At 37.3% G+C, this 17,797-nt stretch overlaps 1 protein-coding gene across 7 annotated transcripts in view; it reads left to right on the top strand.

Moving 5' to 3' along the window:
* Window positions 1-17,797, top strand: part of LOC107993834 (leucine-rich repeat-containing protein 24) — a 314,678-nt gene that overhangs the window by 234,062 nt on the left and 62,819 nt on the right. For all 7 annotated transcript variants that reach the window (XM_062076331.1, XM_062076329.1, XM_062076336.1 and 4 more), the window contains one exon: window positions 17,149-17,295. The gene's annotated coding sequence lies outside the window, so the exon portion shown is untranslated. The remainder of the gene's footprint in view (window positions 1-17,148; window positions 17,296-17,797) is intronic.

Here is a 17,797-nt window from a genome sequence, read left to right on the forward strand (position 1 = left end):
ACCGCTTGCTCGTAAATCGTGATTCTTTTTGCAGCGAGAAAGTTTTTACGTCCATTTGTATCCCAAGAATCATTCAAACGCGGTTACGTTATACGAAAACCGTTGAACGGAACTGTCAAGCATTCGTAATTCTTCTCTGTCTCTCTCTCTCTCGTTCTCTCTCGTTCTTCATTCTCGGTCGAGAAAGAAAAGGGGATCTTTAACGCGTTTCTTTTATCGCGTCGAGAATTTCGAAACACTTGGTCGCAATCTTAGTCTCTGTAAAGAATCGAGACCTTTCTCGCGGAAATAAGGATTCTAAGAAATGATCCGTTGGATTCTTCGAACACGAGAGACGTTAAATTTATTAAAGGAGAATCCTTGAAAAAGAAAGTTGAGTTTCTGATGAGCAGATTGCAGAGCAAGGATTTACGAAGGATGATCGATTATCCGTTGCTAATTTTAAAGATTAATGGATAAAAATGAAGATTTTAATTTTTAATTTAAACATTCGCATTCGATCGAACGTACAGATAATTATTTATTTCTCAATTTCAAAGAATAAAACTCTTATTACGACATCGCAAATTTTTCAAATTTCTTGCCTTTTTTTTCACACATAATCTCAGTAAAAGTAAGTTGGAGTCGTCTGTCACTGATCTATATCTACATAGAATATTACGTATTCGTGCCTCGTTCTTCGCCCGAGAGTTAGTTACCCTCATCTATCCCAGCGTTCCCCAAAAGGCGAACTTTAAAGGTGTTCGATGGAAATATCGATGGAGACCGGTAACCGATCGCTTCGAAGCATCCATCCAGTCCGTAGAACCGTAATTATACCGGCTTGATCGAGTAACAAGTTGGAGCTGACACAGTGGAAGCGGAAGATTCGATTCGCCCCTTCTCCATCTCTCTCTCTCTCTCTCTTTCTCTCACGCGCGCGAAAACGGTGTAAAGGCAAAGGAGCCCTCAGGTTAGGATGCTTTATAAGAGTCATCAGGGTATCAGCATTCACTCAGGGAACCGCCATATTAAGCGACCGGCATGGCGCATACTTTCACACAATTGATTCGTTCCACGGGCCCCGTTCTTCTATATAAACCGTGAAATCGAACAGTGCCCTCGGCTGCGAGAACAATGGGAGGACTCTCTTTCTGCGATTTCTCTTCTCCCTCCTTCTCTCTCTTATTTTCCTCTTTAATTCTCTCTTCCTCCTCTTTTCCTTCTGCCAGAGGTTTTTCTCGTTCTCGTCTTTCTTTCTTTCTATTTTACTCGGTCGATCCCCTCGTTCGTTCTAACCTGTTCTCGCCTTTGTACCGAACATTTGCTAGGTTTGGTTTTCTTTTCTTCTAATCTCGCGCGCGTCAATGCTGACGGTCGCTTTGAACTTTTCCAATTTTCAGAGCGATGAGATTCAGAGCAGGAACAGAGCGGAGGAATTTCCGGATCTAATATACGGGAGATACGTAGCTTATCAGGGATTTGTTCGGATATCATTAGGGCATGTTGTCTTACGAATTACGGATGTGGTTTTTTATCATTTAATTATGGAGGAATGGAAAGAAATTTAAGACAAGGAAAGTGTATGAATTGGCAATCGTTCTAGATTTATGTAAATATTGCATATTACCTGAATGGTTAAATTAATAATCGCGTAACGGATTGGATGAAATTTACGATAAAATCTCATACATGTGTTAATAAACAAAAAAAGTAGGGCGATAGTAATTTACGCTAATTATGCACGCTAATTTTGTATTCATTGCACATCTTCTTTTTTATATGCTAATGTAATATCGTAAAATTTATAACTCAGAATATGTATATCTTAGGGGAGGTTAATTCCTGCCAACAATTTCATTTATGCGAAACAAAATTTAGTTCGGAAGTTTCAATCATAATTAGCCCGTAATTAATATTTGTATATGCACGTGTAGAACAACTTTTAACGAAAACACGGGAGAAGAAAAAAACAATAATAACCAGATAATTACGCGTAAATCGTGTATAACATTTTATTACTATCCTTAATTCGCACTGTCGAAAAATATAATCCAATTATTCTCGATACGTTAATTTCAACGCAATCATAATTTCATAAATGAACCTCGTTCGTTCAATACGTTGAATTTAACACATCCTGTAACACGACTGTATAATCCCTATAATTCTTCCAAAAAAAAAAAAAGGAAAAAAGAAAATATCTAATCATTCCCGTGATCCTTGTGACGGTCTAATAAATTATTTGGGGGCCGCGTTTACACGAATGCATAATTAACAAATCGAGCATGGAATTTGAATAATTTAAGCAGTTTGCCAGAATTTCAAACAAAGCTCGCCGTGTCACGCATACGAATTTAGCGAAGCAATAATTGCATCGGGGGAGGATTTGTTAATTGAATAGAAACGCGTCGCGTGGAAAGCACAAAAGCGAGTCGGTTAATGCTTTCACAGTGATTCGAGATCATCACAACGTGTATAACACTCGCGTGTTTATGTCGTTGTCCCTGTTATCGTTCCCCCGAATCGAATTCAATTTTTCGAAACGAAAGAAGAAATCGCCACGTTTGTCGGTGTTGTATCATTAACAGACAACGGTTACGTAAAATTCTTCGTTTCCACCGACATTATTATTCGCTCCCGGAGACAACAAACGCGGCTAATTACGCAACCACGCGAGCCGCTAATCGCACGTCCACAACACGACTTTTATTAACGATCATTTATTATTTTTTCCCCCCCTCCCCCCGTTTTGAAACGTGTCACGAACAATCGTTACTTTCATTATCGATCCTGCTTTATCCGGAAAGAAAAGGGTATGCAACGTTTCAACGTCAGTGTCGAAGCCGACCTGTCAGTTCGTGGTAATTAACGTGTTTATTTTCCCGATTGATCGAGGGAGGAAATGAGAAAGCTTTGGAAAAAGCAATGGAGAAATAAATTTGCTCCATTCCAATGGCGCACTGTCAATAAGAATAATGGTGGGATGGGATGACGTGTATGCACTTTTTCTAATTATAGGTAATAATCGAGAATTAAAAATTTAATCTTGCAAGATTTAACTCAAGGGATCAAGATGATTCTAAGTATATTTCTGTAATTGTTGGGACGAAATATTTTTTCAAATAATATTTTTCACCGCGTAACGCCGAGAAAAGTATACGAGGTACGAGGAAAAGTATAGTGGAAAATTCCAAGTTTATGTCACGCGACATTGAACGAGACTTAACCTGTGTCTCCTTCCATGTATCAAATTATTCTTTCTCTTTACAATCTCGCCATTTCGAGATTCCATTAAATATACACGACGCGAAAGAAGAGAATAAAAGGAAAAAAAGAAATTGTACGAAAAAGCGTGTTACATCCGGCTCTTTTTCGATGCGGTTGCATCGCGCGATAAAATAAACCGACTATTAACTACGCGCCATTTTATTACGCTCAGTCATCTATCACTTCTCGAGTAAAAAGAAGAAGAAAAAAAGAACCAAGGGCATAAAGTCGGAAGCTTTGTCCACGAGTTTTCGTCGTGTCTCTCTTCTTTAATGGTTATTCTTAACTTTCGGCCAGTTTTTTAAAATATGGAGTGACGAGAGTGTGAAACTTTTGATGGAATGAAAAACCGTCCTCAGTTCATTGACCTACAAATATTTCCAGATTTCACGAGTCTTTTAATAAATCTCGACGTAGAAACAAGTTCTTGCTTGTGGGATCGTTGCTTGTTGATCGTCGATAACGATCGAGCATAAAATTCGCTTGTGATGATGTAATTGAAGAATTCTAAGAATATCTTGACTGGTTAAGGCTAGATCCGTTAGGTTAGATAGTGTTGTGACTAGTAAGAAAGAATTTCTGGTATTGTTTGTTCGTCGAGCATAATACCGGTTTAAAGGATACATTATTCTGTAACGTTACAAGGATAATTTCAATGCTATTCATAAATTTAAATGTATGCTTCAATATCGACAGTCGCATCGAAACAGCTTAAATAAAAACTCGATAGAGTCAAATGCTAATTTATACGTATTACGTGTAATAATTGCAATAGTTACATTTCGCTTAAACGTTGATCCAATTAACTCTGAATTTTGATAATAACAAAAATATGGATAAACGAATCCTGGCCAATGAAAATTTAATCCAACAATTGTAATAAATTCAATTTTGTACCGTTGAAATCGAAACTTATCACAAATCTGAATTAGAATTCAGCATTAAACGATAAGGCATCGCGATCCGAATCTATTTCTTATATGTAACTCAATTTAGGCCTAATCTAGCAAAGCTTGGCCTAACTAGAGACCAATCCAAACTCGGCTCGGACCTAATTTCAGTTTAACACAGATCCAAACCAAACCCAACTCTAACTTATTTCAAACCCAATTTCAACCTAATCTAACCCCAAGTCAAACCTAACTCCAAATCCAATCCAAACACACGCACACGTGGAAAACCAACAACAGTACAACTTGTTGATCCTGTCTATTCACGCGTGAAGTAAGATTAAGATTGTAATTAGTGAACTCGAACGAGGGACGATACGTTTAATTTGAGAAAATTATGCTCGTGATTTAGGTAATAAATTCTACGCAAAGAAATATTTATATCGCATCGATAAAGGATACGTTATTATTTAATTTGACATTTGCAACGGGTGGAACGAATCTCCAATTAGATTCTATCTTTCTTTCGTTCGCAAAAAAAAAAAATAAATAAATAAATAAAAATTTATATTTGGACGATAAGATTTTCGCATCGAGGGTGAAATCCGATGAAAATTTAATTCCTCAACGTCCCGTTCTCTGCGGTTAACCTTGCACGATATTCACGGGCGGCGGCGAACGTGGCGCGTAAGCCACGAGAATGAATAGGTTTATACATGGCTGCATACTCTCTGATTGAGTCGATTCCTCGTAGCCCAGCCGTAGTGGCGGTGCACGCGTTCGCAAACATACGAGACGTATACAATTAGGCCAGCCCAATTATCGTGCATTCCATTCTACGGTCAATCGTGGCCGAGTTCGAGGCAATCGCCACGCTGTTCCTTCATAATCAACGAAACTCGGACCTCCCTTAGTTGTCTTCGTTATTCCCTACCCCTAATCGCCCGTTGTTGCAACACGTACCAAGTGTCTCACGCGTGAAGCGAAGAAGAATGTTTCAGAAACTGATTTCGCGTTGGTCGAGGTTCATTTGAAAGGATTACGTGTAAAATTTCACGTTCTAAATTATATTTATTACTGGAATTGGATCATACGTACGAAACGTTTCATAGGAAGAATATTTCAGAAACTAATTTTCGATATTTCGTATTAGAATGATAGCAATGATTACGGATGAATATTATCCTCGGATTCTGAAAAATATTTCTCATTTATTATTACATCCAGTAAACGTGTTTTTATACAGTATAAAGTGCAATTATCCTCGTCAATTGGACGGCCAAGACGGGATTAAAGCGATATAAATAAATGGAGTATTTAACATTCATAGACACGAGGTTTCCCCCTTCCCCTGTGTCCAAACGGAGTCCATTATCCGGCTTTGCGGGGATTTGGAAACATTTTCGACAGCGCGGTCGTCGTTACCTCACCCCTGGCTATGTGATGTTATTAATACAACACCTTTATGTTTCACGGATCGCGATGTGAAATATAATATAAAGGACGCGTTTACGTGTGTTTAATTCCGTACGTACGGCCAGCTATCGTTTGCATCAATACCCAGATATACCCGGCCATAATTTAATAACGGTAATCGCAGTTTGCCATGTACGATTAATTCCGCTAAAATGGCGCCGGCTATCTCTCGGCGCAATAATCATCGGAATCACGATTAGGGGTGGTTACCAGGGCTTATACGGACGATTACGCGCAACTTATTATTACGTGTAATAAAATGCGTCGCGTTTTCGCGTGCTCGACGTCTCCCTCGTCCCCAAGGGGAGAGGCTGCACCCTTTGAACGCTTGCGCCTTTGAAAAACACGTCGATCGATTATGTCGTTTAGTCGCCCCCCTCCCCATATTCCTTGAAAGTGGGTTGATTTCGTCGTTCGAACGAGTTTTCGCTTTGATCGATGGGAATGAGATATTTTTTTCGGGATAAACGTTTCCTCTCGAAACGTGTTATATTTACATATGATTCGTAGGACTTAATTTTTACGTTGTTTTCTTTCTTTTATCAAGGGATTAAAAATGATCGTAATGGAGGTAGAAATTAATCGTGTCTCTCTGGTTTTAATAAATTCTTGGAAAAGGAGTTGAGTTGTTTGTTGTTCGTTGTTATTCACAGAAGAAGCGTTAATTGGAGATTTTGTTGAAGCGGGGAGAATTGATTTTTTTTCCTTCATCGTTCCTTCCTGGCGATTCTCTTGCCAGTTCGTTGCATGCGTTGTTTCGAGTGTTTTCTGATACTGCACCGAACGAATGGTACTTGTAGATTCCTGTAAAATTTATCTGTATAATTAATAATACACAACTGTGAAAAGTCAAAGAATATCGATAATACGATGCAATATGTTTTTTTGTTTCTTTTTTTTTCTTTTTTCTTTTTATAATCGTTTCATGTTAACCGATTAGTCGAGCGGAGTATCGCAGTGAATAAATACCAATTTTAATTGCGATTGTGTTTCGCTTAACAGAAATGAACGTGTAAGCTGTAATTACTTGGAAAATCGAAGCGATTGGAATTTATATTCTTTAAATAGGATCGTTTCATCACGAACGCGCGCGATCGTGTTTCTCGATTAATCTAGTTAAAGTGCGACAAATACACGCGATTCCATTCCATGCTTATTTTCCGTTTGTCAATTATGAAACGATTAAATTTAATCTGTGGAAGATGCAATAAAATTTAAGCATACAATTATATGCGATACAAATGCATCGTATCGATTCATCGCGAAAGTGATAATTCGTCAATTAACGTATCTTTTTTATATCACTTCAATTAATCAAATAAAAAAAAAATTATCCTCCCTATGAAATATTAATACATTGATTGCCGCTAACGTGATATTACGTTTGAAATGAAACTAAGATAAACAATTATTCTACGTGCAATTATTCTAAGGAAAATTTTTTATAATTAATGATATTTTACAATTTTTATCCTTCATTAATTGCGAAATCTCGTTTTTGTTTTAGAATTTCGATAAAATGTTAATATAATTTCGTTACAAATTTACGAATTTATATCATCCTTCATTAATTGATCGATCGATCTTGAGAAAATTTTGATTCAATCGTTTTTGAAATCGAATGTACAAAAATATGTATCTACATATTTATATAATGTTAAATAATTCTATTTATCTTTTTTCGTTGGAAAAAAATCTCGGCCCGAGAGAATCGCAATTCAAATCAGAATCAGTAAACACAGAGAAGCGGGGAAGCTTCCTATCATACGTACGAAGCAACTACAAACGCGCGTGACTTCTCATCTACCTATAAACTTGATCCAATAATTCACAAAGTTCCTCCCCCTGGCAGCTCTCCTCAAAAATATCTGTATTCCCTGTATCCTCGTAAACTTAATCCTCGAGAAGTCTCGACAAAGATATCGTAAGGAAGTCACGTAACGTCAATCTAGCCCGTAATTTTATCATTCGACCGCCCTATTTCGTGGCCCTCCAATCCTTTACATTATTCATCGAACATATACTTACATATACACGCCAGTACATATGTATTCTATATCGAACTTCGATATCCACATAGAAGAGCGCTCAGTTATCCAGAAATTTAACCACTGATTCTTCTTCACGTGTCGTAATACATTGGCAATATTTTTATTGATTATCCAACCTCGTAATGATTTTCTTCCACTTATTTTAGCGTGTATATAAATACGTACAAATACGCGATGGTTTATTGTTTATTTACAATTAACCGATTTAAATGATTCAGCGATACGAATAAAAAATATTATTCGTAAAAACTAAAATTTCTCAAAAAGTGGATATATTCGTTAAATAAGCTACATAGGGTTTTAACGTATTTGCACATATTTATACGTATATTATGTCGCCAATAGCCAATTACACCTCGATCACCACTCGCAGCCGTTTTATCCGTTTCGTCGATTCAGTTCGATATATCTTCGAGCGTGCGTCTCGATATATACAGCTCGATTTACGACTGATCCCAGTCAGAATTTCATTTCAAGGAGTCGCGTCGGCCGTCCTCTGGGAGTCGTGGAACCCAAACGCAGACAGAGAGAAAGAAAGAGAGAAAAAGAGAATATGTGCGCCTCGCATCTGCGTGAGCCGACTTTTCGGCAAATTTAAAGGACCTCGCCCCTTCGTTCTGACAAATTTTCCGGGGCGATCATAAAAAATGATTTAGAGATGGGAGGGGAGGGGAAGGTGGAGCAGCCGCGCCTGGAAACGTGATAAAAATATATTACACGCAAGTGGAGAATCCGTAGAGAGGGTTGGCCACCCCGTGAACCATGCCCCTTTATCTATCGGACATCCACCGATCCGATTTCCGCGTGAACACTAAACTTTCCATGCATCAATCGAGATTAATGTCCTGGCCAAGCGACGCTATCCGTCTTCCGGTAGCGCGAGGGACACCTCTGGCGTCTCTTTTACATAATGTCTTGTTCCTTGAGCGACGCAAGATTTCGCACAAATCCCCTCCCCCTCGGCTGCGTCTTTAACCTTTGAAATATTGCTTTCCTTCTCGGTTTCGTTGAACCGCCATCTTACGGTGACGTGGATCATATTCCACGGTGAGGAATGATGGGATAGCTACGAATACCGGTTTCCTTCGTGCCTATTTTTCTTTTCCGGATTAACCGTTCACTGAGGAATCGATAAACTTGAGAATTTAAAGAATTTCTCTTCCCTAATATTTGCTTGAAATTGAAAAGTTTCCCTCGAATATTAAATTCTTTGTGTATCCGATGATATAAATAGATACGAGGCTTACGAATGATTTAGAGCTCGGTTCGGAATCGAATCTCTGAGATCAAGAACGATTGACAGAAAAAATGATGTAACTAATTTGAAGATATAAGGACAGCTTCGTCCAGTAACTGCAAATTTGTAATTACATCGTACGTTAGAACGTTATATCTCCAAGTTTAAACCTTCCGCAAATTCTCTCTCCACTCCCTCACTCGCGAACAACGTAACGTGATAATCTACCGATTCCACCTTCCTATCTTCCTACGTGTCTTCCTCCCTATCTCACGTACGACTAACTCCTCGAACCCGCTTATCCGTCCACGCAACTTACGGCGCCCCCCTTCAGCAACAAGTAAAATCCTCCATAAAATCCCGTGCGCCTTATTTCACACCGGCACCACCCCATCGCTTTAATCCGATATCTTTATCCGGACACGATCTACCTTTCGTTCGAAACCGTTTCGTTCGGTTCAAGTTTAAAATTCACTCGCACGTTCCATCCTTCCCTTCCTTCTCTTCGTGATTCGGCCTCTAAAGGTCCGATCCGCGGGAAACGGGTCACTGTCGTGGCTCGACACTCCAGCAAACCACGACAAGTGGAAGCGTGGCACGCGAGCCTCGTGACACATTGCGGGTATGCACAAGATGCGGGTACACGGTGCGTGGATATGGAATGGATCGATGGGGGAAGGGGATGTAGTGGGGGGAAATTGGGATGTATCGAGTTTGATCCGTGAAAGTGGAATCTGTCAAAGGTGGTGGTTATAATTGAAAATAATTCGGATCGATTCCTGCGTTTCGGGGGGTCTTCATTGTTGTCTCCATTGTCACGAAATTTTATATTTTAATGATAGGAATTATTTTCGTTTCTATAAAATGAATTTTTCTCCTGGAAATGAAATTGTATATTTGAGGATTGTTATATTTATCGATAATGCGCGTTACGATGTTCGCGATATTCGTGTTTAACTGATAGTTAAAATGTGGTTTTAGATTATATGGTTTTGTAGGGCAAGAAATAATTGTCGAATATAAATTGTTTTAATTTTACGTTATTAAATATTTTTATAATTATTAATTATTGGTATCGAATTCTCTGGTCTGTGAATTTTGTGTTCGAAATAATTATTTCCATCATCCAAGGATCTGTCAGAATTAAACGGGAATTAAAATAATAACAACAATGAAAATATTAAATTACGAAACTTAAACTGATTTTTTTAATAAGAATTGACAGAAAAAATTTTTATTAACTCGAGAATAAAATTTAATAATCATTTATTCAACAAGTTTCTAGGAAAACTACGAAATTTTCGAGCGTTCATATTAATAATTAAAATTCCATAAAATCCAATTATCATTTCATTCGACAAATTCCCTCCTCGAAGTCCGGCGCAATTTTTTTCCCCTCCCAACCCCCATTAAAACAGGAATACCAACTATCCCAGCCACTTGTATTAAGCAATCGACCGTGTATATCGCGTTACACCGAGATAAGCCGTTATACAGTCCGCTTCCGTGATGCGTTCCCTGTCATGCCTAACACGAGGTCGCTGCCGAGGGCATTTATTAGGGGTGAAAAAGGGAAACAGGATTCCCCGATCCATCGGGTCGTGTATCTCTTCGAGAGTGGAGCGTTGAATCCGGCGTTATGTCGCTATCACCAGCCGAGAAATATCTCGTAGTATACGTTGCGGATAAGAAAAGAAACGTTTCGTATGAAAGAATTACCAGATAAGAATGGGCGGCCCGAATCAGCGCTCGCCCCTTCCCAACCAGATATAAACGCTTGGAATTCTTTGTTGCATAGCGGCAGTTTTAGCGGCGTCAGATAACGCTAACCCATAGTAAATTCCGCTTCTTTGCCGCCCCTAAACACGCGCCTCTGGAATTTATTCGGCCCCGTTCCACCGTTTTAACCCCCGTCTTGTGTGTCAGCCAACTTAATTCGAACAGTGTTCTAAAGAGAGTAATTTATCTTACGCGCGTTATATTTATTTTGTTAATTTCGAACGGGGCTATGAGTTTGTATGAGTTGTATCGTTTCTAGAGGATATTTATTGCTCGTTAATTTTTCATGTTTTTTTAAATAAATGCCAAAAGCATTTTACGCTTATAAATTTTATAAAATTTCAACTTGCGATTACTTGTGATTAGATTAATCTTAAATTATTATTCTTTTGCAGATACGTGTTGCGGTATCGTAACATCATTTTAACTTTCATCGTGGAAATTTCTTTCTTTCTTTTTTTTTTTTTTATCGAGTATACTTTGATAATATGTTTCTCTAACACCGCGACGAAGTTTAATCAAAAGTCTCCAATAAAGTTTCTCATGAAATATTCGTGGAGCGATATAACAAACGATTCAATGATTCATCAAGTCGATATCGAATAGGTATTCATGGGTCGCGTGAATATTGCGTGGATCCCAAAAACGATTAAAAATCGTTCGTTTATTCGATTTTGAATTATTGAGTACGATCGAACGGGAAAAATTTGGCCCATTGATCGCGAAAAAAACCGATTACTCTGAAACGGGTTGATAAATAGCCCAAGATGTTGCTCTCTTCCGTTTGTTTTTCCATCGGAAACCATCCTATTATTATTGATGATTATTATTGATTTATAGAGAAATAAATGTCTTTGAATTATTACACGGTTTAATCTCACGGTTTAAACGATGTTCCGGCTCACTTCATACGTTGAGAAGATAAAACGCGAGGGGATTGTAAATTCATCGGGTACGATTCACGGAAGTAACACGTTATGAGCTAGGAAACGATTTATCGTTTGGCGTGAGCGCGTGGGTATGATGAATCCAAGGTGGAACAAGGTGTAAGTACTCAATAATATATTACTTGATCATTTGTAAAGAAATATATTTTACAATTATCTTTAATATATTGTTTTTGACGCGTGAACGAACATTTTCAATAAATGGAATCGTCAAAAGAAAATAAAAGATGATCGTTGAAAAAAAAATTGGAAAATTTCCAGATACTTTCCCGCCAATAAAATCTTCTTGATTTAATAAAGAAGAATAATTCTTAATTACTCGTCGATTCATTCTTAAATGAATGGGACAACAAATGAAAAATAAAAGTTTATTCGGGTTAACGAGAATTCGCGGGATATGATCAATTGTTCGAAAAGTTTCTACACCGTGGGAGGAGGACCACTTTTATAACTCAGTGAAGCTGAATCAATAATCGATCATTTAATCGATTTTTGTCGATTGTTCTTGCTATTTCTTTACGTTTGCATTTGAAACTTCTTCTCGTCGTATTTCTGCGATCCTTCGTTTTATCCCTTTGAATCCTCGAATTATTCGAATCATTTTCAATCGAAATTATCTTCGTGGAAAATTTATCCATTTAAAAAAATTTATTAACTTATAAATTTATTATATCATTTGTGTAAATTATTTAAATTTTCCGTTATCTAGAAAAACGAAACGAATTTTCAATTTTATCTAAATTGAAAAGGATATTTAATACCTCTTTTGATATCGAAAATTCAACTTGCATTGAAGACATATTTTAGAGACAAGATATGGATCTTAGTTTGATATATTCCGCGCCCCGATGAACCGAAATTTGGCGCGGCTGCAATTTTATGATTTTCAGGATCAGCGTTTTACAATTAACGACCGAGAACGTGCTTCACCTTTCAACGTTGCCCCTCTTAACGATCCAAGTTCGTTAATTCACTGTTTGTGACATAATCTGGATCCCACGAATATAAGAGAAATTTAATTACGTTTAACAAAATTGCAATACATCTTGCAAATACATCGACCAAAAATTATTTTTCAATTTTTCACAACTTTTATTTTTATTCTTCATATTATCTTATCACGTTATCGAATTTCAAAACTTTATCTCCAACGAATTTTCATTTACAACGCTCTACGAGCCATCTATAAAACTTAGATAATTTCATTTTCAACAATTTTTTAACTTTTCCTCATTTTCGAAAAAAAAATTAAGGAACATGAAAAATCGAATGAACGGTTTTACTAGCGAGAAACTTTCTCTAAAAATGATGGGATCGAGTTAAACACGAACCTATCTTCGATAATCTAAACAACCCACAAATTTGCACCTCCGTGTTGTTTCTTACGGTTGTACATTGTGGTTCAATAGCTTCTCGATGCTCGATACCGGCCTTCTAGATAACAAATGGCCATGAACCTCGTCGTCCCAGGTTATATCTTACTTCACGGTGGATGGGAGACAAAGCGTTTGATTATCGTTCCTCCTCCTATTATTACCTGACCCTTTCAAGAAAGATTTTTCTTTTAAAAGTTAATGCGATAATAATAATAATAATAATACAAAGACTGTAATTTGAAAAAAAAAGTGTTGGAAGATTTTTTATGTTTTAATTTTAGTAAATAAAATAAAGTATTTATAACATATCAATTAAAAATTATATAAAAATGTAAAAATTAAATTTTAAAAATTGGGGATGAATTGTTGGAGGGAATGGCAACAAGTAAAATATTAGCAAGATCGTGAAAAATTTCATTGTCGAGAAATTGTAGCGCGTAAAAAGTAATGAACGAAAAACGGGGAGAGGAAAGTTCAAAGAAGTTTAAACAAGTTTCATTCGAAATTAACTAGCTTTAGCCACTAATTATAATGGTTCTCGTAACGTGGCGCCCCTCAAACTTTTTGATTCTCTCGAGTCCCTTATATCGTTTTTATCAAACTTTTCGATATATAAAAAAAAAAAATTGCAAATTATCGCAATTATCATTCAATATTGAAAATAATGCAGAAATATAATCATCGTCTAAAATTGATAATTAATAACTATCCGATTAATTGCAACTATGAAACATTTATACTTTTATAAATTTCACACTCAACCAACTACAAACACATTTTTCTCAATCATTCCCCTAATCTCAACGTATCCTCACGTACAAAAGGATAAAAAAGGAGCCCCCTTTTGCGGATCATTGGCATAGCCGCAATCCAGACTAATTTACCAGGGACATTCTCGTTGGACCCTTATGAATCGTCGATTGTACATTTCCCATTGTGCCCATGCGACGCGTCGCCGTCCACGAGCCTTTCCACACGCACACCGCATCGGTGCTCAAGTATGGAAAAGAGTAAGATGCTTTCTCTGGCTAGGAGGAAGAAAGAAAAAAAAAGAAAGAAAGAAAAAAAGGGGAAGAAAGAACTGGTCGCGTAAAAGGTGTCGAGGGATGAGAGTGGTACCGCTTCAAGAAAGGGTTGTGTACTCCAAAGAATGCGATACATAACTTACGAGCACACGGTTGCACCTACGGCTGCTTCTACAGTCACCGACACAGGCTTCTACCCTTGTGTGCGCGTCGTCACCTTCGCGACGTCAATGAACCACCCCTTTTAAGGCTCGCCCCCTGTATATACCTCGCCCGCGTTTAGATAACAACCGTGCCACGCTTATACACGTCCCTTAAGTACGGTTTCGCGTATACAGTAAGTACAGCTCCGTCTAACCTTACCCTCGTCGCCCCTCGTTGTCATCAAGTACGCTGAATTTCGACCATAGCCGACCGTACCACTCCTCTCGTGTGTAGAGAGGAGTGTTCCAAGTCGGGTGATAATGTCGCGAAAATGAGACGAGAAGGAGGAAATATTTTTTTCGCCATTTCGGAATACATTTTTTTTTTTTTTTCAGAAAGAATCAAATTCAAAGATTCGACTGATTTGGGAAAGGAAAATTTCGATCGAGTGAAAGTGAAAAAATAAATTGGATTATTTTTGCGTGTACTTTATTTCTATTTAATCTCGATCCACTTCGAAGCAAAGGAATATCGTATTCTATGTATTTTTTTGTGGATTCAATCTTTGTATATAGATTTCGTCGCGTTGTATTCCTTTACTCTAAAATTGCGGAGCAGTTTCTTTTTCCGCAGCCATCGATGCATTTCGACAATTCTTTCTCCCGTATATATGTACACCATTTGGCTATGGAAGCCGCGAGCGAATTGAAAAGACTATGGAGAGAAGGAGGGAGGAGGAGAGGGAGGGTGGAATGCGCCATTCACTTAAGGGGCGCGTATACGACGATCTCGCATACGTTTCGACGAACGTGCGGTGAGATTTGAATGTCCGTTCTTCGAGGAATTGCGCAGATAACGTAGGTGATGATCGCATTCAGCATTTTTTTCGTGAATATTTTGAGATTACGCTTGTTTCTCGAGCTTGATTTTCCAAGCTTGAAAATAATTTCATTCGATACAATTTTTGGAAAGAAATGATCTGGTAAAATTATTATTCGCAAGTATTTATATAAATATCGTGGTGGTTTCGTGGTGAATTACATTCATAAAATTGCTCGCATTCGCACCGTGGAATAGAATAACGTCCGATTGATTCGTGCATTTTTCCCCTCCCCCTCCCGCTGACAGAGCTGATCGACTACCTTTCCATTCATTCATCCAGGCCAATGATAAACCATCGTAAATCAATCTTCTTTTTATCGTCAGCTTTCGTTCATTTTCCTCTGTATATCGATTTACTCGCAGTCGGTGCCCGATTGACCCCATATTCTCTTTTGTTACGTCTATCTGCCGTGCTCTTTGTGCAGCGTGACTATTTCAACATGGGTCGCTGCCATGCTCGCGCGACAGCTAATAACTTGCAGTTGCTGCCCGTTTTTTGCAACTGACAGTTCCAAATTTGTCAAAAACTTCTTTGTCCCCTGTTACATTTTTATGATTGCCTATTATTCCTTGTAACAGAAAAAGGAAAAATAAATCTGCAATTTGATTAGTTACATAACGTATTTATTATACATTCGATTATATATTGAATTTATATGATGAAAAATTGGCTGGGATATGACAATGACAATATTTATAAATATTTTTTATAAATGAAAAATTTTTTTCAAGGTAAATAAATTAATTTGATTTCCATTGCGTTGCGTTTCAACAGGTGGTGAAGAAATGATAATGCAAACTAAAAGTTTACACAAATTACACAAACAGGAATATTATTTGAATATTAGAAACTGTATATACTTTTAAATTAGGATATTAAAAAATTCAGCAGAATTATAATTTCTTTTTTAAATTTTTATTTTCGATTATCGTTATTAAAAAAAGAAGAGGGGAAGATTAAATCACTTTAGCCTTTATTCCTTCGTGCATGCATTATTTAACACGACGAAGACAAATATCAATGTTCGCAATTTCCCAAAAACCCGAAAAACCTGGCAACTGATGAACAATTTCACGGTTGGGCTGTAAATAAAGCCCTATTTCGCGCGTACCTTAAATCCAAATTAAAAGAGGTCCCCGCGGCTCGTTTCGCGGTCAGGCGCGAAACTTTTTAATCATGCACGACCACGGCCCCCGGCAAGTTTGGTCGAAGTCGCGGGAAATTAGTTCGGGCTGATTAAAGCGGAACGCGTTACAGGGTGCAATTAAAAGTGACGTGAAAAATGTATAGCCTGCGTTAATTATCGTTCGGTGACGCGTGGCCGTATCAGGAATTTAATAATGCGATTCGCGACAGGTCGATGTTACCTGACATTATACACACAGTGACTCGTGGGATTTTGCGCGGTACGCCTCAATGGGAAGAAAAATTCGAGATGTGAAAAGTTTTATTCTAAAATTCTATTCTATTCGTCGTGAAATAAAGTATAGATTTTAATAAGTTTGGTAAACAAACTTTGATCTCGAGATGATTTTTTTTTTAATAGTTCCAAGATCATTAAATTGGACAGTGTTGCGATTTATTTGTTGATCCTTGTTCATTAAAAAATTATTAATCTAATCGAGTCCAAATTCGATACATATAGCTTCAAATCGAAATTAAATCGAAATTTTGTTTTTAACCGATTTTTTAATTGGATTTGAACTGATTCTCTTAATCCGGCCAGCCACGTCAGCCTGTCCCTGTCAATAAACTTGATTAAAATTAACCTGACCCGACCTGATCTGAAAATTGTTTTAAAAAAAAGTTTTTGTTAATAACTTTTTAATGACCGCCAAAAATAAAATCTTCGCGACACACCGTTCCAAATGACTTTGATGTATTAAAAAAAATCTAAGAATAGTAGAATAAATAATTAATAACTTTTAACCAACGTATCGTGTTTTTAAAATTGAGGCTTAAAGTTTCTTTTTTCTTTTAAATTCAAAAATTACGATTTTCATCACACTCTTATACCCATCCGTATCGTAAAAGACTCGGTCCTGAACTGAGGCTGATTTAATAAAGAGCTATCCGTCTTTGGTGTTTCAGTGTCACGCGTACACGGGGATTGTCGGCATTCACGTCGTCGAGGAATCTTCGAGCCGGCGATCAGGAGCGACACATTGATGCGACGGCGATCGATCCGTGGACCAAGTGACGAGGCACCGACGCGCCGCCAAGGAAATCTCCACAGACGTGAGTAGATCTGTTACGGTAGATTTTCAATAGAAATATGTCAGTAGCAGAATAGGTATCTCGTTTTTTTTCGAATTTCGAAAGGGGAGGAGCACATGTGAATTTATATGCGCTCACTTGTCAAATATTGAATATTAAATATTTTGAGTGGTTTTATAAATCGAATTATAAGATGCAAGAATTTTGTAACGAATATTATTTAGATACTACCTTCTTTTTTTTTTTTGTAATTTTGACCAAAAGTAATAGAAATAATTCCGTTTAACGCGTAATCAACGTAAAATCATTTCTTTTCCAATAAATTTGACGAAGCATTTCCGCTAATTCCTTTTCTCTCTTCGATATAATTTCTCGATTAATTCGCTCGAATCATCCGTAAGAAGTAACTCTGAAAAATTAATTCAAAAATTCAAATAAGAAAACCTTCAAAAAATCTATTTAAGTACGAATTAATACGATTCCTTTAAATTTACTCCTACCTCGAGTTTGATTCAAATATTTT

The sequence above is a fragment of the Apis cerana genome, linkage group LG6 (genome assembly GCF_029169275.1).
Source record: "Apis cerana isolate GH-2021 linkage group LG6, AcerK_1.0, whole genome shotgun sequence".
NCBI classification, from domain to species: Eukaryota; Metazoa; Arthropoda; class Insecta; order Hymenoptera; family Apidae; genus Apis; species Apis cerana.